General features: G+C 33.3%; 1 protein-coding gene across 9 annotated transcripts in view; it reads left to right on the plus strand.

The window, feature by feature from the left end:
- The first annotated feature begins 4,259 nt into the window (after window positions 1–4,259).
- The window catches only part of LOC119640710, a 102,840-nt gene continuing 81,672 nt past the window's right edge, over window positions 4,260–25,427 (plus strand). For 6 of the 9 annotated variants that reach the window (XM_038038901.1, XM_038038902.1, XM_038038903.1 and 3 more), the window contains exon 1: window positions 4,272–4,828. The gene's annotated coding sequence lies outside the window, so the exon portion shown is untranslated. Of the gene's footprint in view, window positions 4,829–25,427 lie in introns of all 9 variants that reach the window. The other 3 variants (XM_038038904.1, XM_038038908.1, XM_038038909.1) reach the window with 2 other exon arrangements.

Here is a 25,427-nt window from a genome sequence, read left to right on the forward strand (position 1 = left end):
AGAACTAATGATCGCCTTTTTTTTGTTTTTTCTTTCTCTTCTTCTTTTCAAATATGTATGATTGTGCGATATATAATAGCAGAAATAACCGTTTTTTGTGTTACCTTAAGCCAAACAAATCATTTTTCATTAAAACCCAATAAATTCATCTATTTTCCTTGCCATTCATACATTTACGCAAGCATGCATGCATGTGTAAGTAGAACATGAAATAAAAAAAATAAAAAAAAGAAACACTTTTTACCGCATATATACAACTGTCATGTTCATAAGAGCATTTTTGCTTTTTTCCATCCTCAAAGGCAATATTTTATGCAACACCAGCCACTTGACTCCTTTATCGGTTTTTTTCCCCTTTTTTTTTTTTGGTTTCGCTTTTTGTTGAAAACATTCTTTAGTTTTTATTCTCCATTGAGGTATATAGGTGTTTGTTATGGTTAAAAAGTTTAGCAATCTCTTTTCGCTTCGAAATTGTGCATTTACTAACCATATTCATCTGCTTCTACTTAAGCTAATGTATGCTTAGAAATATTTAATTGTCATAGCGTTTCTCTTTCTTTTCTTTTTTTTCATTTTTTTTGCCTGCAATCTGAGAATGTGTTTCTATGTTTTCGTTCTTGCTAGTCTTGTATCCATCAACGTTTCGTTGTAGTTTTGTATTCGAAGTAAATTTCAAGCATTTAATCAAATGCTAATAAAAGCGAACAGGAGATCTACGTGTTTGTCCATGTATTGTATATCGTTTACAATTGCCCGGCATTATTGCAAACCATAAATAGTGTCTCTTCGAATGAATCGAATGATATATCAATATTTGTTTTTGTAATAACAAATAATTCATAATTAATTAAAGAAATATACATTTCTCTAATTTGACTTAGGGCAGATTAGATGAATCTACGTACTCCGATAGCGTTACTTAACTTCTTCTTAGCCATAGCGGGTACTTTATGTGAATTTGTGGATGGTATGATATGTAAAAGGATTTTTCTTTGTTTTGTTGTAAAATATCTATGTTTGTGGAAGAGGGTTGAATCATTGAGTCATTACGTCTGTAAAGTTGCTCATTAAGTCGGAATGTCCATAAGAAATGTTTTTATAAACATTTGCTTATTGTTAATAGTTAAAAGATGAAAATGTGTGAGACAATGTCTCACTTGTTTTGTTCTGCGTTTCTCTAGATATGTGAGAATAAGCTTTCAACTACATGCATAAGAGCGCGAGAGGGTGCACAGGTGTTGCGTTCTTCGCAAAGTATTTTTTCCTTCAATGTGTAAAAGCTTCGAGTTGAAAAGCTTTTTTTTATTTGAGAGTTCTGCACATTATTTGCTTTTGATTTTGAGTGAAAATTTTTGCATTAAGTCTACAATTTTCTAATAGCATCTATTCGATTAGAACAAAATCATTATTAGTTTTAAGCCCATTTATAATGGGGACAAGATCTTTTTTTGTTATAGCAGCGTTTTTGTTTTTGCCATAGTAGGATATAAGACCTGCATATAGTAACGTTAGAAATGGACCCGATATTGTGCGCTTTACGAGGGAAAGATTTGAGATTAGTGGAAAGAACAAGAAGCATTGTTTTCGTACCGAAACGTTCTGCAACTTGAGCGAGTTGTAATAAAGATTTGCTCAGATTTTAATGCGGCGCCTACGTTTTGATCTTTTCGGTCCGCTACGTTTTACACCTACCTTATCATCGATTGATGAGAGGTATATTCATTTCGTCAAAACGTTTGCAATACTCAGAAGGACGCTCCAGAGACTCTATAAAGTCTTTGTGCGCAGATTGGATATCTTGGTCAAAGCCCAGGCCCAGAGTAAACCATAAACTGGGCGCATATCTGCTCCTCCAAGCAAAAATTTGTGTGGTTTTGCTTATTACTCATAAAAAATCTGGAAGGCTGAAATTTTCTCTACTTGCTTTATGCAGAAGGAGGGAGGATGTAAAAAAATGAAAAAAATCGATCTCATCTGCAGGAAGTTATAAGAGATCAAATTTTTATTTCGGAGGATTCGTTGCAGTTTTCTTTGCAGTATAATTAAACGGGCGTCAAAGTGGTATAAAAGGACTTGAAGAATAGAATGCGACAAGCTAAGTGTGTAAATTTGAAATTAAATATCACGGACGTCACAGAGGTCGCCGAGGTTAACTTTCTGTCCACAATTCCATTGATATGGGTATAAAATAAAAGGGTTTGGGGAATGGATATAGATAGGATGATTGTGATGGGTGTAAAATATTTTGGAAGCTGCCGAGGCAAAATTTAAACATTTTTAAAGCGTATCTATAATAATTATCAGGTTACCTCTATACGTACATGTTGATATAAAAATCAATCATACTTTCGCATTTCATTGCTGAGAGTAATTTCAGTGATCAACGTAACGTAATTCAGTAAAAATTTGAGCGGAAGCATGGAATTGCTTTCTGTGTCTGTGTTAGATTAATGGTCGATAAGGCAGCATTGAGCGAAACCAAAAAATTACTGAAATTATCCTTTGCTTACAATGGAAAAGCAACAAACATGATAACATAAAAATGCTGCGTTAGAAACGTTATCGCGAAGGCAGGCGGACGCTTAACTTGTAAGCAATTTTTCATTTTTTCACATTTTAGTTTTTCGTTATTCACTATATGTTTTTATGCAAAAAGAAAGACACACATTGGTAAGTGGAACTTAACCACTCAATGGTTTGATTGCAACGTAAACAGCTATCATATGATGAAATTAGTGAAGAGCTTGCAATGTAGAAAAACCAGTTCTTTTGTCAAGTCGATTCTCTGGAAAGATTTGTAAATAAAAATTTCAACTAAGCAGCAAGGACGACCTGTATAAAGACTACCTAAGACCGCATTGCTTGAAAATACGGAGGAGGTATGAAAGGGCTTGAAGACTATTCTAACAACCCATTATGAAATATGACGACTATTTTGGTAGATTTAAAACATCTTGTACCTTCCGAAGCTTATGATCAGGTATAGGAACTCGAAAGCGAAGAGGTTGCATATATATGACGAGATATCAGGCTTTAAAGAGTGCTAAAGTGCTTACTTTAGTGCTTTGATCGAAATCTTAAACTGGTTGCTTGGCCTCCGAACGATCGTATATTTTGGACAGACTTTGTGCCTAGATAGCGCGGAGTCGCATCCATAAAAGCAAATGCTTGTAGACAAATAAAATTAGCTGCAAAGTACGCTACGTGCATAATCGGATTTAGTGTTCACGACAGATACTTCTCCGTAAACTCGTAGAGACACTGGACGTTTAGGAAGACTCTTCCGTTGCGATAATTTTAGACTTTCACGCAGCACAACGCAAATATATTCGCAATTTTATTGCGGAAATGTTAGCCTCCGAGATGCTCCTCGCTTTAATTCGCCAATCACTAGTTGTGTGGGCAAGACTTCAATTAACTTTGAGTGGTAATTGAAGACGATAGATCTCATGTACAAGCTTAAGATCGAACCCTCAGTTATTTCAAGATATTTTGCATTCAAAATTACCACTGAGGGCGTGGGCGAAAATGCGATAATATTTAGATATTTCCGCGAATAATTTAATTCAACTATATTAAGATCTCCCTTCAATCGAAAATAAATCGTCTTCTATAAGTTTCACACGGTTTTATATATTAGCAGAATTTTAAAAACTCACCTCCCTGTTATTCTAATCAAAAATCGACCTCTCTATTTTTTTAGTCCTCAAGTCTTCAAAACAAAATTTTTCTTTATAACTATCGCAGAATTTTAAGCTTTTAAAATACTAAGATTTCTGCTTAAATTTCAAGTTCAAAAATCGTTTAATAACAAGTTCTTAAGCATGTGCATGTACAGCATGTGTAATTACAATTTTTAAAATTATAAAATTTTAATTGCGCTTTCGAAGCTTTACTCTCTTCCTAAAAGCTTTTCGCGATTATTGTACTCAAGTTTTTTCGTACACGGAACTTTTACTCAGGGTCCTGACGTATAAAGACTCAATTGTATCCTTAGTTAGTAGCTTTATTTTAAAGAGAGAGCATAAAAAACGCATAGAAATTTAGTTGATACTCGACACTCGTTGTAAACGGTTCCTTCATAAATATATAGAGAAACGCTGCGAGAAGCGTTTCACACGCGTTCATAAAATACAAATCATTTCATTAAATATTTAGGGGACAAGAAAAAATAAATGCAAGAACATAACAAAAAAAAAAAAAGTATTTATCGTAAAGTAAAACAAAAAAAAAAAATAATATAATAATAATAATAAATAAAATTAAACGTAAATAAAAAAAAATATATGCACAGCAAGGTTAAAAAAGGATTAACTTTCTCGTTACTAACAAAAAATTTTTCTCCACTAACTCATTAACCTTTACTTAATTGAATAAAAACGTCTATGTATCAAGGCATTTATGGCTTTTGCAAATGCATGCTTACATGCCTGCCTATCTATGTATTGCTCGTAATATCGTTGTAAAGTGTTCTGTAGAGCATTGTACGTTATGTTCGAATTCGTTGTTAGACAAAGACAAAAAAGTAAAAAAAAGGTCCTTTACGTTCATGTTCAACGTGGTTTTACCTACTTGTTTGTTGTTGTAGTGTGTAATAATATTTTCACTCTTTTCGCGTCTTTAACTCTTTCCTCTCCTGCCTGTGTATTGAAAAAAAAAAAAAGTTTTAGTTTCAACTGTAGTTGCTCTCTTTTTTATGAAAGTAAGATATTTACTTATGCGAGCAAGCATACGCACGTTGAAAATTTCCTTAAAAAGTTTGCTTCAGAGGCTCAACGATATGTGAAATATATTTGGCTCTTGTCTTCATGTACACAGAAATGTTGAAGTAAGTCATATAAATGCGAAAGAATTCGCCGCCCTTAACGAGTTAAATAAATGCAAATTTAAAGGAAGCCGAGAAAGCAGGCTTTCATTAAATATGGAAAGGATAAGGCAAAGTCCATAAGTTGTACAAAAACACTGTAATAAATATTCCTATAACTGATCTTGGTATCAGTCATAATTGAACGCTACTATCGAAATCGTTGTGAATTATATGAAAATAGAAAAGAATATATATATATATATATATATATATATGTATATGTATGTAGCGTTTTTTGCTTTCTTTTTCAACCGCTTTACAAAACGCTTGCTTTCTTTCCCACACGTACATGAAATCAACGTTTAAAAGCTCTTTTCATCTCTTATGAAATGCTTCATGTTCGTAATGAGATGTATATGCTTGTGTGTGTGCGTGTGTGTGTGTGTTTATAAGTGAAGTGTGTCTACTCAGACGTTATTAATGTTTTACATGATCAAGTTCAATTTATACCCAACAAGCACATTGCTACATAAACGTTTGCAGCCATACGTATGTATGTGTGCACACGTGTGCTTTTTTATACTTTTGCCATTTATATTAATATTTGTGTTTGCATTGTTGCCGTATACACATATTTAATATAAATATAAACTGTCCAAAGGATGCATACGGCTATTGAAGATTTCTGCACTCTTCTTTTAATATAAAATGAAAATATTTATAGCAAACAATTTAATTAAAATTAAATCATCATCGTCATCGTCGTTTTAAAAAAAAAAAAAAAATCATCGTCATCATCATCATAATTCGTGTACACTTTATTTTACTTTAATAATATTTGCTTTAAGGTTTTTATATACCGGTACTGTGCATTGTTATTGCTGTTTTCTCTTACGCCCTTAAACACACACACACACGCACCTATGCTACGTACGTATTATGTGTATTTTTATTTCTGCTAAATTACTTGCGTTCACAAGTATTTCTGTAATATACGCTGTTGTAGTTACTTTTTTTTACACGCCATGACGTATGAGTGATATTACAACATAATGAATTTTTGCAAAATTAACGATTAAAATAACAGATAAATGTTGTTTATATTCATTATACATAACGTAGCATATGTTGGTTGGTGTGTCAAGATGTCAGATCCAGACATAGATTAAATGCTTTTATCCAAAAAAAAACAAGAAAAGAAATTAATTTGTCCTTTTCCCCATTTTCAGTAATCACTGAAAATCGAATACACATTATATTCCTTCTCTCCTTCATGCTTAATTCTCATCTTTCTCAGGCGGGATGATAAGGTTTTCACTTTCACATATCAAATAGAACGTTTCATATGATCCTCTGCAGATCACATGGCCTTAAATTCGGCCCATTTTGTCTAGTACGATACAGTTCACGAAGTCAGTTATGGCATTAATATTAATCGCTAGAAAAAGCCATTTATTCTTCTTGGAGAAGAGAAGGTTCGCTTCTTTTAAGGTTGTCTCTTAAAAAATTATTCACTTCTTGTCGAAAGGAAAGCTTTCATTCTGTACTTCTATAGAACAGCGCAACGTACAAATGTTGCTCTTGTTCATGTAACATGAGCCGACCACACCTAGAGATTCATCGGCCTATTTTTTAGCAATAAACTTTAACTTTTAATTTGTATACAAGGATTTAGTTGCTTTTCAGAAACTTTATGTGATGCTGTTAATGAACTCATTGTACTTAATAGGCTTACCCTTATATTAGCAGCTAAATCAGTAGTCAGAGTCCGAGTCGGAGAAGAAAAAAATGAAGAAGAAGTCAGAGAGAATTACAATTCTTTTAAATCATAAGCTGGGCCGCTGTGTGCAGACCAAACATCTCAAGCAATTGTTTAGATGGAAATATTAATTCTATGATAGCTAGAAAAAGCTAAAGGAAAAGGTGGCTGGAAAAAGTTCGCCCAAAGGGTATTTGATCCGCCATGTCATAGTTTCCTAAAGCAAAGTTTTAAGTTCGTTTTGCTTATTAGTTCTATTCTGTAAAAGTATTTCCCCACCTGCTCTCTCTGGAAAGGCTTTCTAGATCGGAAATAAAACCGACCTTCAATTTTTTGCTTTGAACTTACTTCTAATCTAGCGGACAGAAGATATGAAAAATATAATTCTCCTGATTGATACCAACGTTGTCTATGCTTTCGGTACGAAATTGAGATAATTGCTACGATATTAAATGTTTCTACTTCCTTGAATATTAAGCGCCTCACGTCCGGTATACAGTTTCACAGTCAGGTATTATTAATCTAGAGGAATGAGCTTTAAAAAAAGTTTTAATGGCCACTGCCTTGACTTATGGTTTTCTATTTAGGGTCGCAAAAAGAGCTCTGGTAACATTTAAGCACAGATAGATATTTTAAATATTAGAAATTATAAGTCGATTTATTCACTTCACTTAATAGCAACTTGAATATTTCACATCTTTCCCTTAAAACAAAGCGATCAGGAGAGGAGCAAAGAGAAAAGAATAATACTGGACGCGTCTTCTTTTGAAAAACCAGACTTTCTCACTTTCGATTGTACTCTGGACACGCTTTGGTCCTCTGACCGATTTGATTCATTTTCAAGGCCAAAATGCCGGTAAGAAAATCCAATGCTTTTGCTAAATTCTTTACAATCTGATCAGTCGCACAGATGGACGTGAGGACAGACGGACATGCCTTGATCGATTCACAATTTAATACTGGTTAAGAATGTATATGCTTTACAATTACATATGCATTTTTCGTTTTATAAGCTGCAAACATTTCTTCCTCAACCAAAGAAAAAAGAAAAAATGGTTAAACAAGATCAATTTAATCTTTTCTTTCTTTTATTTATTTTTGAGTCTAAATCTATTTCATCGGCTTCAAAGTAATCCCCTCCCTCTAAATACTTATGTTTTCTATATTAATTGAAGTCTGGCAATAGAGAAATAGAGATTCTCACCCAACTACTACAAAATGTGAACAGTTTTTGGAAATGAAGTTGACAAAGGCGTGGCCTATCAAAGCAACGTTGAGTGCTAATCCTGAATCATAAGGAACGGAGTATTAAAAAGTTAGCACCTGTTGACTTCATTTGACTTCATGGGACTTTGGTGCACTTTCTAAGGTCAAAAGACCATTTCAGGGACACCGTTTTAACTCGATTAAAGAGATTCAAGCTGATATGAAAAAGGCCACAAAGCACAACAAGTGCAGAAATTCTTTCCACAATATTTGAATACCCTTTTTTGATATTTTTACTGGTTCCAAGAAAAGTTTCCAGAAAATATATGGAAATAATGGATTAGCAAAAAATAATTTTCAATATTCTCTCTCCTCAAGTAGTATTGATGGCACAAATGTAGATTTAACGCACAGCGGGAGACTCAATGTAAATGGAATGTAAACTTCTCGAGATTGTTTTAATGTCAACTTAGTTAGATAGAGTCACTAAGTAATACTTTATTTATCAATGTACGAATGTAAGTTTCTTAAGTCGTAAGGAGATCTTATGACATAATCATTATTATGTTATTCAATTATTTAGCCGACAGCAAAAAAGCAAATGATTTCATTATGCTTCCTTTCTCCTTCCATCCGTTACATAGATTGTTTTACATTGAAATTGAATTTCTATAATGTAAACATATAAACACAAGAAAGATCAATTAAAATTTAATAAAACGTAGTACCAGCACAAATTTAATTACCAGACGAAGATAAATAAATCCATTGTAGGTAAAGAACATTTCCCCCTTGCAAACTACATTTTCTGTCTACTGATGTACTGGTATATACACACGATACATAACAACAAACACTTGAGTTTTCCGGTCGACACACATATCTGCCTATATATACATAATTACTTACCTTACATTTCAACTTAAGACATACGCGTTGAGGTACATAAGCGTACACATATATCTTATAAATAAGAAATAGTTTTTTGTTGTCTTTCTTCTATATACGTATGTATATACTTGTACATAAAATAAGAAGTGATGATGGTAACTAAGGTGTAGGTGTTTGCCTAATTAAGTTCATTGGAGAAACTATGTTCACAATTGTTTTACTTTCTATGCGAGCGTTCAGTTATAATAGATAAGAAAAACAAGTGAAAACATTATAGTCGGGCTGGCCCGACTATTAAATACCCTACACCACGTTGTCTAACTCACAAACATTACACCCTTTTCTTATATGAACTTACGATTATGAAACCGTATATTAAAGACTACAGCCGTTTGCAAATTAAGGCTTATTTTCCGTGAGACTATGGTTCCCAAATTGAGGTACATGTTCGAAATGCTGCGCAGTTAATTTTTATATCAAATCACTATTGTGGGTCAACTTTCATCATAACATAATAAAACTTGGACTTTTCTGCCCTAAGATCGTAAAATTTTCGTGAAAATTCTTATACAGGCTAGGATCCGATGAATAGGTCGAGATAGTCCAAATTTGGTGCAGTTCATTTCTTTTATCTTAATTTACTAATATGAGCTGATTTTCATCATAAAGCATTGAAAATCAGTCCCTCCTGTCCTATTAACTTTAGATTTCGTTATATCAGAGCGGATTGAAAAGATTACCTGAGCCGGTGCAAACGCTTTGCAATGTCGAAATACGATTACTTAGCTACTCTTGTGAAGAAATTTTGAAAATTGCAATTTTCTTCATGTAGCACCCTTTCAAACTAGGGCGCTATATGGAGAGTGATCGAAAAAGTGGACTGATCGAAACTATTTTATATAGCGTTTGTGCTTGGGTGACAACATGTTAGTGCACCAAATTTCATCAAAACATCTCAAAAATATCCGATCTATAGCTTGAACACAAATATACATGAGCAGATATCTAAAGGACGGACAGTCTAATAAAAGGCGGGTCTGTTCTAAGCCCTTTTGCATGTGGCTTACGTCCGCACAATCTTAATATAGCCTGTACCACAAGTGGTGTAGGGTATAACAATTAAGAAAATTATATTCGATCGTGATCGAATCTTTTGTACTCATCACCGTTATCTTAAAATAAAACTAAGTTTTCATACTCTATACTATAGAGTGAGCGCAGCTGATTATTTTTATTTTCAAAATAAAAGTTTTTGTTGAATTGGTGCGTGGGTGTTGTAACCTTGTCCTTTGAAAAATCTTGGTCGCTTCCAAATTCCTTTGCAAATTTGTAGGCGATATCTCCAGTTTTGCGAAAACAATTGGGCAGATGGACAAGTGGACCAATGGCCACTCTTAGGTGCATTCAAAATTTGTAAATGGCCTACAATTTATATATAACACTTTATGGGGTTTTTCAAGCTTGTTGCTTCGCCTTATAAAGGTATTAAAAAAAAAAAATTAAATTCTTATGTATTATAATATTAGGTAGGCGTGGTCAATTTTTTTCATTTTTATAAAGGTATTACAGCATCAATATGGGCGCAAATGTTATATGCAATGAGCAAGTAACCAATTTTTTATTCCTTTCGAGAAACGAAGGTGTTCATAGCATACGTTGTACTGTGGAAGCGGCCTTCGGTCGATTTAGCTCATTTTCAATATCGATCTGCGCACAAGAAGTTCCAATGTTTCTGTACATTTTGAAGTCGTTAGCTTCATTTTTACGACTAGGAGAATGTTTACAATAGAAAGTACCGGGACGGACGGACGGACATCCTTAAATCGATTTAGAATTTGATGCTGATCAAGAGAATATATATTTTGTGGAGTGTCTATACCCTCATCCTTCGGTGATGGGCATAAAAATATTGAAAGATCTCTTTTTCTCAATTTTTTCTTAAACTTTTTTTATTTAAAATGGATTTTATTTGCGCACATAACATCTTGTATTACCGTTAACATTATGCAATATAACTTCTTAGACGAGTTTCGAGAAATTTTTAAAAAAATTGCAAATTGGAATTTCATCCTTGAAACTCACGTACGGGTATGGTGGAATTTGTTTAGTGTTGCTCGCTCGTTATATGACACCAAAGTTTATCTAAGAACGAATTTCTTTTCCTATATTTTGCTCAAAATTTTTATATAAATATTTTATTTTAAAGTTAATAATAATAAAGAAAAAATTTTAACAAACTAAAAAAAAAGGTAAAGAAATAACCATAACTACATCAGGTACATCCTAATCATGAAACCGGCGATGGATTGTTTGAGGCGATCAGTTCATGCAATGTTTACAAGGCATTGACAAATCCTTGTATGAAATTCCAGAAAAAAGAAAAGCTAACATACTTAAAACTATTTTAATTAGTTGAAGGCCGGCCTTTAGTTACGTTAAACCCGTCTCTTATATAGATCCGATAAACTTTCGACACAACTTAGAAAGAGGTCGAATGGTTTATAAATTTATATTCATTTCAATTCAATCACAGTTCTATTTTTTGACACCAGTGCCACTATTTTTGGCATAGCGAGATCGCCTCTAGTTCACATCTAGCGGCGTTTGCATAGACTCGTTAAATATTCCTAACAAGTTTCTAATGTAAGTCGTGCATAAATGTTAAGAATGTTTGTAAAATATTCTGTATGTTTTTTTGTAAATTATTTCACCTCAATGAAGCATGAGTGGTATGTTCATTTTGTCGAAACATTTGCAACGCTGAGGAAGAAACTTCAGCGACTTCAGAGATCAAATTCCGTTTTCGTCCGTCTCTCTGTCTCTCCACCTGTGCAATGTGTATTGTCTACCCCGTATCCCACTTCAAATTTGGCAGAAACATTGAAAATTCTTGCACGCAGGTTGGAAAATGGGCTAAATCGAACGAAGGACAAGGCCGCGGCACAACGTAAACTAAAAACTCGTCTGTTTTTGAAAAGAACTAAAAAATTGTTTATTTTTTTCGCTCATTACCCAAATTATAGCAGATAGCATATTCTATGGGCGATGTTGTAATACCTGTCCACGCCTATTCAATAGGAGAGTGCATCAAAATTTAATTTTTTTTTAACATCTTTGTAATGCGCATAAGTACACTTCAAACCCCGGTAAAATATATAAATCTTTGGCTAGCTTCAAATTTGGAATGCATTTAACCACGTTCTTCTCTTTGTCTGTCCATGTGTGTCTTTGCCCAACTGCATAGCATCTGTGGTAAACATTCTCAGGCTCGCAAACATGAAGACATCGTCCACAAAATTTGCAAAACAATTTTGAGGAGACCTAAGTTTTTCAAAGGACACGCCTAGAACGCTCCTACACCCATGCGACAATAAGCTGCTTATAACTCACACCACATAAATTTCCACTTTTATTTTGAAAATAGGAAAAATCAGCCGCGCCTACGCAATTTTCATATAAGATGAAAATTTGTTTCTTCTTCTTTTTGCGTTTTAGTGTCTCTTAGCATGAGATGATGGTTATAAGAGGATCTATCACTGCCAAATATAATTTTCTTACATGTTTAGCGTCGTGAAAACATTGGGGAATAATTCGCGGCTGGTGGTATATTTACAAGGAATTGATTTTCGCATATGGCAAACTTTTATTTCCTTCATTTATTTTATTTTTTTTTATTTTTTTAAATCATTTTTTCAACTTGAGAAAGTATATATAACCGTAGCCAAAGGCAGGCAGGAACTGCCGGTATCGGTAGTTGGGATAAAAACGTATTTTCCTTGATTGTGTATACGTCCCCGTTATATATTTCTATCAGAGTAAAGATTAGCTTTAACTAGATGCGCAAGACGGTAAGCTTTAGTTATAATAATAATAAACTCAAACGGATTTTTGTATCTTGACTGATTTAAATGTCCCTGTGGTCGAATAATACCAACTTGTGAATTTGTTGTACGGAATTCTATCAACAACATATGTGCGACATTTTTATTTTCTATCCCAAGTTTGATAATTTTTGTGTCGCTTACAAGCGGACGAATGGACGCAAATTATTTATATATTGATCAGGAACATGTACGAGAAAATGTTCTTAGAAGACCATTGCTAAGCATTGTAAACAAAATAAGAAACACAATATAAAATCAGTTTATATCCCATTTAGAGGAAGATGTGTTTAAATATCAAAACGATAATCGAACCACGTGAATAAAACTAAATTTGGAAAAGAGAAGAAAACTACTTTATAAAATTTATCGTTCAAAGAAAACTATTAGCTTAAAAAGAGAAATAAAAAAATAAAAACAAAATAAATCTGAAGAAGTTCGTGCAATTCTTGGAAACTCTGAAAAGAGAAGAAAAGTACAAAGAAAAGAAAAATTCTTTGCTTTTATAAAATTTTTTTCTTATATCGTTTTGACAGCATTAACACAATATGTGTGAATCTTAACTGTAAATATAAGAAAAGCGAAAACATTTCTTGCTATCGTGACTCTACCGAATGACAATTAAAATTGCTTTTTTATTAGTTTAAGTACATATTTATTGTTGTGTTGTGTTTTATTGTCATAAAATATAACGTATTACGTAAGTAGAGACCTAAGCGAAAGCATAAACACATACTCATATATAAATGTGGGCTTTAAGATTTAAAAAGAAAGAAACGATAAAACCATAGAGAGAACAGCAACATCAACTCTAACAGCAATACTAATACCAACACGAACACGAACACCAACCACCAACACGAACGCGAACGAACAACACCAACAAAAACAATATCACTAATGACATCTCTTATAATACTCAACTGCTACTTGTGCCTTGTTGTTTTTGTTGGCGTTGTGCGAACGTTTGTTATAAAAGAGTTGGTTGCTTTTTAACGACATTTTGTGGCATTGTTTTACTAGTGTTTCCTTGTCTAAGCAGAATAGAATATATAGGAATAATATATATATATATATATATATATATATATATATGTGTGTACAGACATTCATTCATTCGCTTATGTATGTGAGATATGTGTGTGTGTGTGTTTGTGTGTTTGTGTGTGTGTGTGTGTGTGTGTGTGTGTTTGTATGTATGCACTTGTAAACTTTTCTATATAACTACGTGAGTATACCTAAACTCTTCTAGAGTGTACAGAGTTATGCCATATGTATGCGAGAGAGGTGCATAGACTAAACTTGTTGTGCATAAACAAAAAAGTTATATCGTTAATAGATACTTTAGGTTTAGTGCACTTATTTTTGTTGTTTTTTTTTCAGTTATTTGATGTACCCGAGTATATGTATATACATACACATATACCTAGATAGTATGTTGGTTTCTAGGCTACCGTATATAGCCTTAAGCTTAAAAACGGAAGTCAGGAAGGAAGAAACTAAAAAGTGATGATGCAATTAAATTTTCGAAAATAATATTACGAACAAGAGTGCGAGTAGTACAAAATAGAAAATAATGTTCCCCGAAAACTACTTTTCACTAAAGGGCGAAGAGCGGAAAATTTTCTTTTATATTAAAAAGTAATTGCTTTTGATGAAATTATTTCTCTTTCATAATATACGAGTACTTTCCCGCTACTCTTTCTAAGTTTTTAAGGGTTTTCAGCATATACTTTGAGTTTATTTTTTTTTTTTTTTCATTTTCCCTACAGATCCTCAATGGAGGCACCGTTAATTTCTGTTACAATTATATCTGTTATTTTTAAATTACATGAAAAGAATTTTGTTTTTTTCTTCCTCTCCGTCCAACATAAAAGTTATTTTATAAATCATAAAGGGGGAGAATCTATATCCCTGCGAGAGTAAGGAAAAGGACAAAAAAAGGGAAAGATTTGTTGAGATATTGAGGAATGGTAGCTGCCCCTTCATTGGGCATTGCCGTTTTTCTGGATGGAGGCGTGGGTGTCATTGATTGCATGTTAAACTAGCTCCTGTTAGTTTAGGCCATTAACAGCAGCTACTTACATTAAACAGTGCAGAAATCTGCCAATCAGTACGCCATACCCGTTAAGTCTACGAGTAAGCAATCGAAGCACATAGAGACAGCTGTCAGTCGAGACAGGAAAGCGAAATATTTTGTCTCTCTGAATGTTGTTGCACACATTCCCACAAGGTGAATCCCTGGTGCAAGGTAATAATAAGTTTTTTCATCATTATGATTACATCATTTTTCAGTAGAAGCAAGTTAAGTTAAGTGAGCCATTTTCTGAATGTGTTGGGCTAAAGATGCCTTCACACGTTACCTGGCGCGTTAGCCTATTTTTTGATATAAGTGATCATTCAGGGAATTCCCTCTGACAGATACATGTCAGAAAGAAATGTGGGGAAGGAAACAATAGGATGAAGGTATGGTTGCAGCATAGTAGGTGCGTTTTCAAAACGGTAAATTGCCTTTTTGCAAGTGAGCAACGGTATGGTGCCATATAAGGCTCATAGTTAGTTAGGATATGATCCTCGAAAAATTTCGTAACTTTAATGTTTGGTTGTTTTCCTCAAAAGAAAAAACCGTTACTCGGTGTGTGTCCGAAGAACTTCGTTTTAGTCTCTACTTATTTTTCGCAGAGAGAAAGGAGAACTTTACCTTACGGCTTCCAAAGGATATATGAAAGTTTTCACCAGATTTGTACTTAGACTAGTTCCACGGAGTATATAATCTAGCTTATCGCTTTTCCAAAACTTAAAGAAACAAAGCGGGATAGATGGCTACTCGGTTTTCTCTACCTTCAGTCTTTGTGCATTCTTCAGGTTTACTCTCTTACTTTTGAAGGAATTTCATTTTTTTTTAATTTTATTTCTTTGATTATTTCTTTGGTTAGTTCGGCTTTCTCCCAAAGCAATAAATTCGCTTACTATATTTCATTAGTTTTCTCAAGTAGGTTCACTTCCAATTTTTTTTGTTTTTTTTTTTTTTTTTGTTTTATGGACTTTTTAAGTAGATGGACTTAGCGATGGCTTAAATGTTAAATGTTAAATGTATTTTCGCTTCCAATGCTCGGAGATTTTCGGCTAATAATTTTACGAAAAAAAACAAGAGCTGATAGTATATCACAACTTTTACGAATTTTGTTACGTGTATCGCGGTGATAGAAGCACTATTCCATTTACTGTGTAACAAGACGCTTATATCTACGTAGTATTATGTTATGGCAAGAATACTATAACTAACAAAACTATATTTTCGTTGCTTTCAGCTCGGAAATGCTTGTACTGGAGAAACAGGAAATTGAAGCAAGTGTAGCAAGAAATCATCAAATCATTCCTTCTAAACTGAACAAAATTTCATGCTTTTGCTTGTAAATAATTCTAAAAGTAAAAACGAAGAGGTATTAACGAAAAATTATTATTATATTATATACTGGAGATAGATAGAAAAGAAAATTAGAAAAGCGAATAATAGGCTTTGTATATTTGAATCCTTGTTAAGCTCTTTTATTAAGAAACTCATGCAATGGTGTTAATGCTTTGCATTCGAATAGCAAGAAGCAGACTTTTTCAACACTTGTAGATATTTTATATATGTATGTATATAGTTAATGTCATATTCTTGTTAGTTGGTTTTGTAGATAGTTCGCATTCATCATCAATTGGAACTTTTAAATATTGCTAGTTTCGCTTGCCTACTTTTATTTCCGTTTATATCAGAATAGGCGGTAAATAAGAGCTTTTTTCATAAGACGATGTAGTATTTATGATTGTTTATTGCTGGAGAAAAACATGCACTAAATGCTGCAAAATAATAAAATGTAAGCCATATTTTCGGACTGAAAAAATATCACATAATCGTGCACATTTCATAAAATTATCACAAATCATGTCACTTAAAATTTATGAATACGCGCCCTTCATAACTAATAATGGAAAGGTTTATTATAATCTTAGCATATTAATGATATTCATTCAATTCGGCCATCGTAGAATTCGTCTTCAATTTGTTCTAAACTGAAAGTTGATCTAACATAGTCTAACCAGTACATACCCTCTGTGTATTTACTTTTCTTTATCACTGGCTGCTTTTAGTTGCGAACTACTTCTCTTCAAGGTGAAAGAGCGGACATCTCGTAAAGAAAGAAGTCTTTCTGTTACCTATTAATTTTTAAGTAAGAAAAACTTTGTTTTAAGTCGCATTAAATTTTTTGCAATTGTCCTTGAGTTTTAGTTTGAATACGTAGCTATCTATGCCTTGTTAGAAAATTGTTTTTCATTTTTTTCTTCTCCTTTCTTTATTTTAAACACAATTTTCCAGTTTGTTGAGTATACAAAAGCTAAAGTTCAACAACAATTTTTATGTTTACTTTTTCGTTTATTTCCTTTCTATGGTCTTTCTGGGGCTTATCATTATTATTTATCTTTTTTCCGTTTCATATTTGCTTTGACCCAATTTTTAGTATAAACAGAATGCATGTCAAACTCTTATCAATTCAGACCTGCAGGCAATTCCATACAAAGATATTGCATGCATATGATGTTCACATATCCCTCTCTCTCTCTCTCTCTCTCTCTCTCTCACTCTCTCTCTCTCTCTCTCTCTCTCTCTACCTCTCTCTCTCTCTCTCTCTCTCTACATCTCTCTTTGCCTTTTGTTATTAATAATGAATCAATAAATCAATAGAAACATATTTTTGCTAATCTTTAATAATATCAGAGGGAATTCAGAATTTAGAATTGAAGAATTTATTAAAATTAGTAAACAATTTCTTCTGTTTATCTTTACCTTTTAACCACATGTCGAGTACGCAAATAAAAAATTTCTCTTCTGCTATGCTATAGAGTATCTATAGAATTCTAATATAAATCTTTTTTGCATAGCACGTCAATCCTAATCCAATAAATTTCAACTTAACAGAAGGTTTCTCATAAAAAAATATGCATATGTACATATATATGCATATATAAAAAAAAGGAAAATGGAAGAAATAAAAGGAAATGCACAACACCCACCTATACATAAGTTTCCACTTAGATGGTCTCAGGAGTAGAAATATTTGACTGGCGTTGAACGTGTAATGCGTCACTCAACATCCATGAATACATACATACCTATGCAACTGTTAACAGAACAAACCTGTCATTATTATTTTTTCTCAATTCCTTTAAAAAGGAAAATATATTAGATAAGGAAAAATGAAAACCCTTTACTAGAAATGTTGCATTGTAAGCAAACGTGTCTTAGAAAGAAAAAAAAAAAATCCATTTTCAAGGCGAATGAAAAGACATTCTTGAACAAAGTTGACGCACAACCAAGTAAAGTTTTCCTTAAATTGTTTCCTAACGCTTAACTACCGTCTTATCTCGTTAGGTTTGCCTTCTTAGAGAGTCAATCATCGTCCTTCCAATAACAGCAAAGCATCCGAAAACTTCTCTCTCTACTAAGTTTTTTATTATTCTTCACGTATTAACCGGAAATAATCCAACATTATATTGGGTTTCTCAATAATGGCGAAACAATGTCTTTAAAAAAAAAGTTATGAAATGTAGTTGGTGAGGACAAGTTGTACATAGGCGCTAGATAAATGCGTCCACCTGCTTGCCTGATTGCTTGTGGAAGAACGATCCTGACGAATGCTGTTTTTGAACATTTTATACACGAGGTCTAGTCGTCAACCATAATCCTTTCAATTTTCGTTTGGAATGCATGAACGAATAGAATTTGGTTTTAATGCTGTAGCGAAATCTAATATGGAAGAGAATGAATGGAAAGAAGTAATCTAAAGGCGTGACATCGATACTTATAGTCCGTAGATTCATCTTGTTGTCTCGATGAAAAGCTTTAAATTCAAACTTGAAAAAATTCATTAACGCATACGTACAGCCTCGTCCATCCACGTTAACGGATTTTGCATGGTCGTCTTCAAATAAACGAGGAACGATGATGTCAATGGATTAAATGGATTGACTTTTGCACACATACCAAGAGCGATCACTTTGCGTATTCACTCATTGAGATGAAATTGAGCTTTATCTCAAAAGATGATTAATGATAATTAATACCAATAATAATGAAGCAAAATGTAAGTATCTGCTGCTACTGCTAGGGAACGCCAACAAGCACTGACATGACGGAGGCCAAAACGGCCATAGAATGGTAAAGTCACGATATAGTACGTTTCGCGACGTGATGACGTACGCCCTTCAATCTCCCATAAAAAGTTAGCAGCACTGAACTGCTTATCACTTTTTCTGTATTCATCAGGCATTTCCGTACCTGCTTATGACTCATTACCCGTTTAAAGAAAATGCCGATCTATTTTTCTATATCGCCGAATAGATCCTCGGCAAAAAGTTCTTATTTTGCCCACAAGCTAAGAAAGATATTAGTTCGAAAAAATGTTCAAGGTCACTTCTTTTTCTTTTTAAATAAATTTCTAATCTCCCTACGAAATCAAAAAACAAACTTTCGATGAGACCGACGTAAGTGGATCAAATGAATCAAATTCCCTTTGTTCGCCATTTCAAGGCCTGCAAAACGGTTGAACGTAGTCAGAAAGACACAACCCATGCACGAGTATGTAACTTTGATTCATATAAGTTAACTGGTAAAAGTAATTTCCTGGCAATAGCTGAAATGATGGAAAATTTACAAATCCTTGCTTGTTTAATATACACTTGCAACTATTTACTAAAGTGCAGTCCATCTGTCCCATGGAAAAATTCTCTTAGTTATTCTTCTGACAAGCCTGAGAAAAAAGTTAGCTAAAAGTTTAGCGTTAATTGGTTCTGTAAGCCTTTGTTTACCATAGCCTTAGCAGCTATTCCTTATCCAATATTCGTATCGTTCTTTTCCCCACTACGGGTTTAATGTTAAACGTTATGCTGAGTGTACTTTAAGAAAATAGTACAACAACAAGTTAACAAACTTAACAAACTTTCCCTTTCTCTCCTCAATTACGCATGTAATTTCGTCAGGTTGGAAGTATTCTTCTTCTTCCTTTTCCTTTTTTTTTTTTTGTTTGTAAGTAGGTCTTCCTAGAATTTTTTTTTTCCTTTTTTTATTAACGTCATATCTCAAATATAGAAAAAAATTATATTACGTTTTTATTTTATTTCACTTTTTTTTTTCTGATACATTTTTGATTATATATTAACAAAGCGAAAAATACTTAAAGAGAGAAATTCATGAAAGAAATGTGAAAGAAGGAATAGGGAAATTTAAAATATTATATATAAAATGGTTGGAACGAAGACAACGATTTACTGGATATATCTTTTGATAAAACCAAGCAATTTACCGATAATTTAACCTCTCGAACACTGCTTGAGAAATTTTTTCTGCGTTCGCAACATCCTATCGGGCTTTTGCCTGCTCGCCCGAGGCTCGTAAGATTACCACACGAAGGGCGATAGAAAAGGGAACTGAACACCGAAATCGCTTCAGTCACGGAGCCTCGGTCTGTAACTAATTATTCACCTTTTACGTAAAAGTAGGCAAACATCGATTAACTACGTATTGAAAACTATTACCTATGAAAATGACGGCGTTGTTGTTGTGAAAGACAGGAGCAAAGGGGAAAACTACTCGTCTGAATCAATGAAAAGTCATACTGCATTTTCTTTACAGCTGTAGGAAGCTTTTTGTCAAATACATATTCAAAGCAACTTATAATTAGTCGCATGAAGTAAAGCTGAATAAGAATGGAAATTTCCGTTTTTAGGAGCCTCATTTGGTCATTTTGTTCACTTAATTTAAAAGGAAGAATTGGAGTTTTGATAGAAACAATTTGGGATTTCTTGAACCTTCGTCTGTCTTTGGAATCTAGAAAATCTTTAAATAAAAGTTTAAATAATACTTTTTCAATCATCCGCATCAGTCGAAGCACGTCGACAGGAGGAACGCAAAAACCTTAAGAGAGTTTCCGAAGAATCGCTCTAGAGCAGGATTTGGCAAAGTCTGGCTTATCATGACATCAACTCCGATCCGGGCCGTTTAAAATTTCAAATAATCCAATTTGCTCGTACAGAGCAATGCTGCAAACGGATTCTATCTCTTCACAATCGGACTTTTTTTCGGTTCTCGCAGTGATATGAAAATTTATATTGACCTATTGACAAAAAAAAGGTGCCCGCCTCTGCTCTAGACTTTATCTCTTTAACTCTATCAAAAGCATGGCTAAGCAAGTTTAAAAGTTACAGCCGGCAAGATCTACAATTAGGTGTCCTGCGCTAATTTCAATATGTACACTAAGAACTAAAGTTCATTGCCATACAAAGGCCTGCTTTTCGTGAGGACCTTATTTAAATTCAATCTCAGTATAGTACATTTTTGTATCAAAATGCTTTGCCATAGAAAGGATTATTTTTTGTAAGAACCTTTACAATGGAGGGAAAGTAAAAATTATCGAATCGTCTTTAAATTTACGGCATCCCTTTGATATTCGAAATTACAAGTTTTCAGGTGGTTTTTTCAAGAAATGTTACAAATAATACATTTCTAATCATTTGAAAGATATTTTGATTTGAACGAGAATCGTTAAAATGTTTCGATCCATTTCGAGAGCGTTCACGCCGGGACCAAAGCAACTTTAGAAAATTTCAAACAATTATCTCGAAAATAGCGACCAATAGGTTGAATACAAAAGTACATGAACAGACATCGAGCATCACATAATATATTTAGAGAAATGCGAGGTAAACCTCATTGTTTCAGAATATCTTACCTATATATGGAATTCATTTTAAGGAGGATATACCTTTTTGTTGTTGTTTCACTTATCCTAAGTCTACTCGAGACAGCGTAAGTTGTCTGTTACATGCCAATGAGGAAAATGATTCAATTGATTACCATATTTAGTTACAAGACTTAATTGTCGGATCAGACGACAAGTCTCTGCAATTTGCTTAACTTTCCAAACAAAAAAAAGAAAATGCATAAACATTGTAACAAAACTACATATCACAAATTAAGACTGTTACGAACATTTGTAATTTACGGCATTCTGTTAAAGCCAAAAATTTACTCTGAAACCTTTTAAAAGGAGTAAAAGTTCAAAGAGTTTCATTCAATAATTTTCTTTGGAAATAATTTCTCAATCATTTCTATTTTATTTCACATTCGCAGTACTCTACACCAGTTGTGATGACAGGCTATTGTGTATCAGATTTGTATGGATGTTCGCTACACCCAAAAGGTTTTGAGATATGTCCAACTTCTGATTTAAAATCAATTTGTAAATCGATTTAAGCTTACGGCTGTTTACATACAATATTCGCTAAACTTATCTGTGTCTCAATAAGCTGCACATTTTGATGAGTTTTCGTGCATCGACAAGGTCTTGGCCCAAAATGCATTAGTTTGAATGGTTTTTCCATATACCATTCCTTATAAAATGTCTGCCTGCCTGTCTCTCTGTTATTTTTGTTACTATGTTTGCGTCTTGGGCCGCAAGACCGAAAAGTATTTGGAAGAAATTCCTTGGTCCAATGATGAAACGCTTCATTCAAAAGCCATCCTTACCCGACTATAATATTTTTACGTAATTTTATGTATTATATGTATGTACCCGACTATAATATTTTTACCTAATTTTATGTGTTTGTTTATTTTTGTTTTTTTATTCATTTGAAAAAAAAAAATCAAATTTATTTTCTACAAAATCCATTTGCTATAATCCCCTAAAGGAGTGTTTTTCTGTTATCCTTTAGCAGAAAGAATTTTCTATAAAATTGTTTTCTTCTTCTTCATCTTATTCTCTCTCTCTCTCTCTCTCATTTTCTCTTCTCACTCGCATTTATTCGAAATAAATAAAGAGTATTACTTAATTCCCTCAATGTCACTGATAACACAAGTCAAGAAGCATTCGCTGAATTAGTTGTCAGTTGGCTTTAGGAGAAAAAAGGAATGAATTGTATGTTCGAATAAAAAGTAAGCGATAAAAAATTGAAATTATTTTTGCCTTGAATAAATACAAATATGCAAAGAAAATTCTATTCACAAAGCAATCGCGTAAATTTTCCACGGACAGATCCGAAATTTCCGTAAAAGAAAAAAAAATTCTATACTTGAACAGTAACCACAATAAGCGCATCTGATTGAAATTTGTCTTGAGGCGGTTTCCCCGGTAAAAGGGGAAATGATGACAGAAGCTGACGTTTTTCCTTCAAGATATTGCGCTATATTCAGGGTCAGTCACGCAAAGAGTTGTTTATTCTTCAATTAAACTCGTTTAACGACTCTGAAAAAAAATTATATAAATTCATGGAATAATAAATATTTAGTTATACAATCCCTTTACAAATTAAAAATCGTTTACAATATCAAATATGTTAAATATTCAAACCCTCAAAAAAGGATTTTTTTTTGAAAGAGAAGCAAATGAATGGAATGATGCCTCGGAACTAAGATAAGACTTCAATTTGAGCCGCGCAATTCGGCCTAACTATCGACCGAATCGGAAGTGCTTCCAGTGCTTTTGCAGTTGTTACATACATGATGCATTTGGTCCATTAGTTATTTAAGGTTCGTTAGGAGGTGAAACTATTAACAGAAGGCAACAAGTGTAGCTGAGGAGATCTTCCCGAACACATGTTTTTCTAATTCAATCCCATTATTATGGAGACTGGCATGAGACCGATATCAATGGAACGGAGAAACATCGGAACGACTGTCACCATAATTTGATAAAAGACATTCGAGAAATAGCATTGATCACTCAAAGGCGAGGTTAACGCGTAAAGTGAAATTAGCGGAAACCTTATGGTGCGAACTGGTGCGAGGTATGGCTACCGGGCAGGACTGGCACAATTGGGTCGCACAATTTAGCTTATAGAACGTGTACGTGAAAAAACCCTTCCTTAACTGCCGAAAGTAGACTTTTGTAAAATTTCGTGGTAGGTGCGTTTAACCTGAAACCTCGTTAAACTACGAGTTGTAAGATGGATCTTGACTCGTCGGTGGGGGCAAGGTCGCCATCAGATGGCTCACTTCTACTTTCCCGTTCTAGCAGCCCAGGAATAATGGGACCTTTATCGATGTGGACTGTATTGTTCACCAAGAGAGAGAGAGAAGGGGATAGCTCACATTGATATTCCCATTAAGGCAGCTCCGGAATAATCGATGGGCACTGGAGAGTGATGTCTACCGCGTCCTATTTAAATTCTGCACTTAATATTGAAGAAAATTCCGAAGCTGTAGAGGGTCCCCTTGGCAGTGGCAGGTTATTTTATATCATTTGCTTGTAACTTGAGTTTCGTCTTCAAGTCGCCGCTTATTTGCCATTATATCACCATTGAAGAGGAAATAATACCCATTCGTTTATTTACTTATTAGGGGGAAAAATCAGTTTCGTCTTCGTTCCCAAAATTTATGGGACTTCCCTTAGTTGATCTCCGAACTTTACATTCTCTATAGTGTAGTAATAGCAAAAAATAATTTTTACGAGAATGTTTTTTATTTTCGAAGGCGTCAATCTATTTTTATTTCTCCTTTTTATGTTAATATAAATTTCATACAAAAGTTTTATTTTTATTTAAGACTAAAGTGAATTTAAATCCTTTTTCAAATAAATTGAACTGAATGCAGTCAAATCAATCTGCCGTACGCGTTCGTGTTCGATATCCATGTCAAGTAACTTTGATGGACATGCAACATAAACACAACGACAATGCAATATATAAAAAAATTATATATGTCCTTGATCTAAAAAACTTAAATATTTATATAAATATTTTTTCTATTTTTTTTTTTTTTTTCTTCTCTGTATCATAATAGTTAAGTTAAGCTATCGATTTTATGCAAGAGCAACATAAAAAAATTTATTGCAAAATTTTTGCTTTAAAAGCGTAAAAGGGAAAAAGTTTTATTTAAACAGAACTTTGAGGAATTTTGCATAATGTTCTTATTAATATGAAAATAAACTTTTTTTATTTTTTAAACAAAACTTTGAATTCATTATGAAGTAAATCAAGAACCTTTTAATAGTTAGATAGATAGAAAATATTAAAAAATAAACAAAGCACAAAAAAAAAACGGATAAATTCATATCATGGTAAACAGTTGAGAGTTGAACGAGAAAAAGTAAAAAAACAAAAAAAAAAACTGTTAATTTATTTCATTTTTTATTTTGTTTATGCAGCTCGCTTACTACACAGCTGCTAGTTTAACAATAAATTATTCAAAGAATTAATCGCTCTTTAGATAGAAAACAAATATTATTAATGAAGAAAAATAATCTAATATGAAGAGCGAGAGAGAAAAATTACAGGTGAGCGTGTTCAATGGCCTCAGCTATTCCGATGGTTAACTAGTCGCTTATACAAAACATCACTCATGTAAATTTTAGTATAAAAACAAATTGAATTTTTGATCCTCTAGCTGCTAACGTTATAAATATAATTCGTCGTTTTCGTCCTTGTTCTTTCAAACACTCATCCCCGTTGCCCTTTTTGCAAGACGGCACAAATGTCGTCCTACGAAATCCATCACAAATAACAAAACGCCAGCACTTTAATATAAATCGATCCTCAGAAATCGAATCTTAATTTCTCCCACTTAAGCACTTTAACAAAAATCGAATCTTAATTTCTCTCAAATAAGCATTTTAACAGAAGTCGAATCTTAATTTCTCTGACCTGAGCACTTCACTAGAAATCGTACCTTAATTTCCTTCGCTTGAGCACTTTAACAGAAATCCAATCTTAATTTCTCTCACTTGAGCACTTTAACAGAAATCGAATCTTAATTTCTCTCACTTAAGCATTTTAACAGAAATCGAATCTTAATTTCTCTCACTTGAGCACTTTAACATAAATTGAATCTTAATTTGTCTCACTT

Source organism: Glossina fuscipes, unplaced genomic scaffold, assembly GCF_014805625.2.
Source record: "Glossina fuscipes isolate IAEA_lab_2018 unplaced genomic scaffold, Yale_Gfus_2 126, whole genome shotgun sequence".
Classification (NCBI taxonomy): Eukaryota; Metazoa; Arthropoda; class Insecta; order Diptera; family Glossinidae; genus Glossina; species Glossina fuscipes.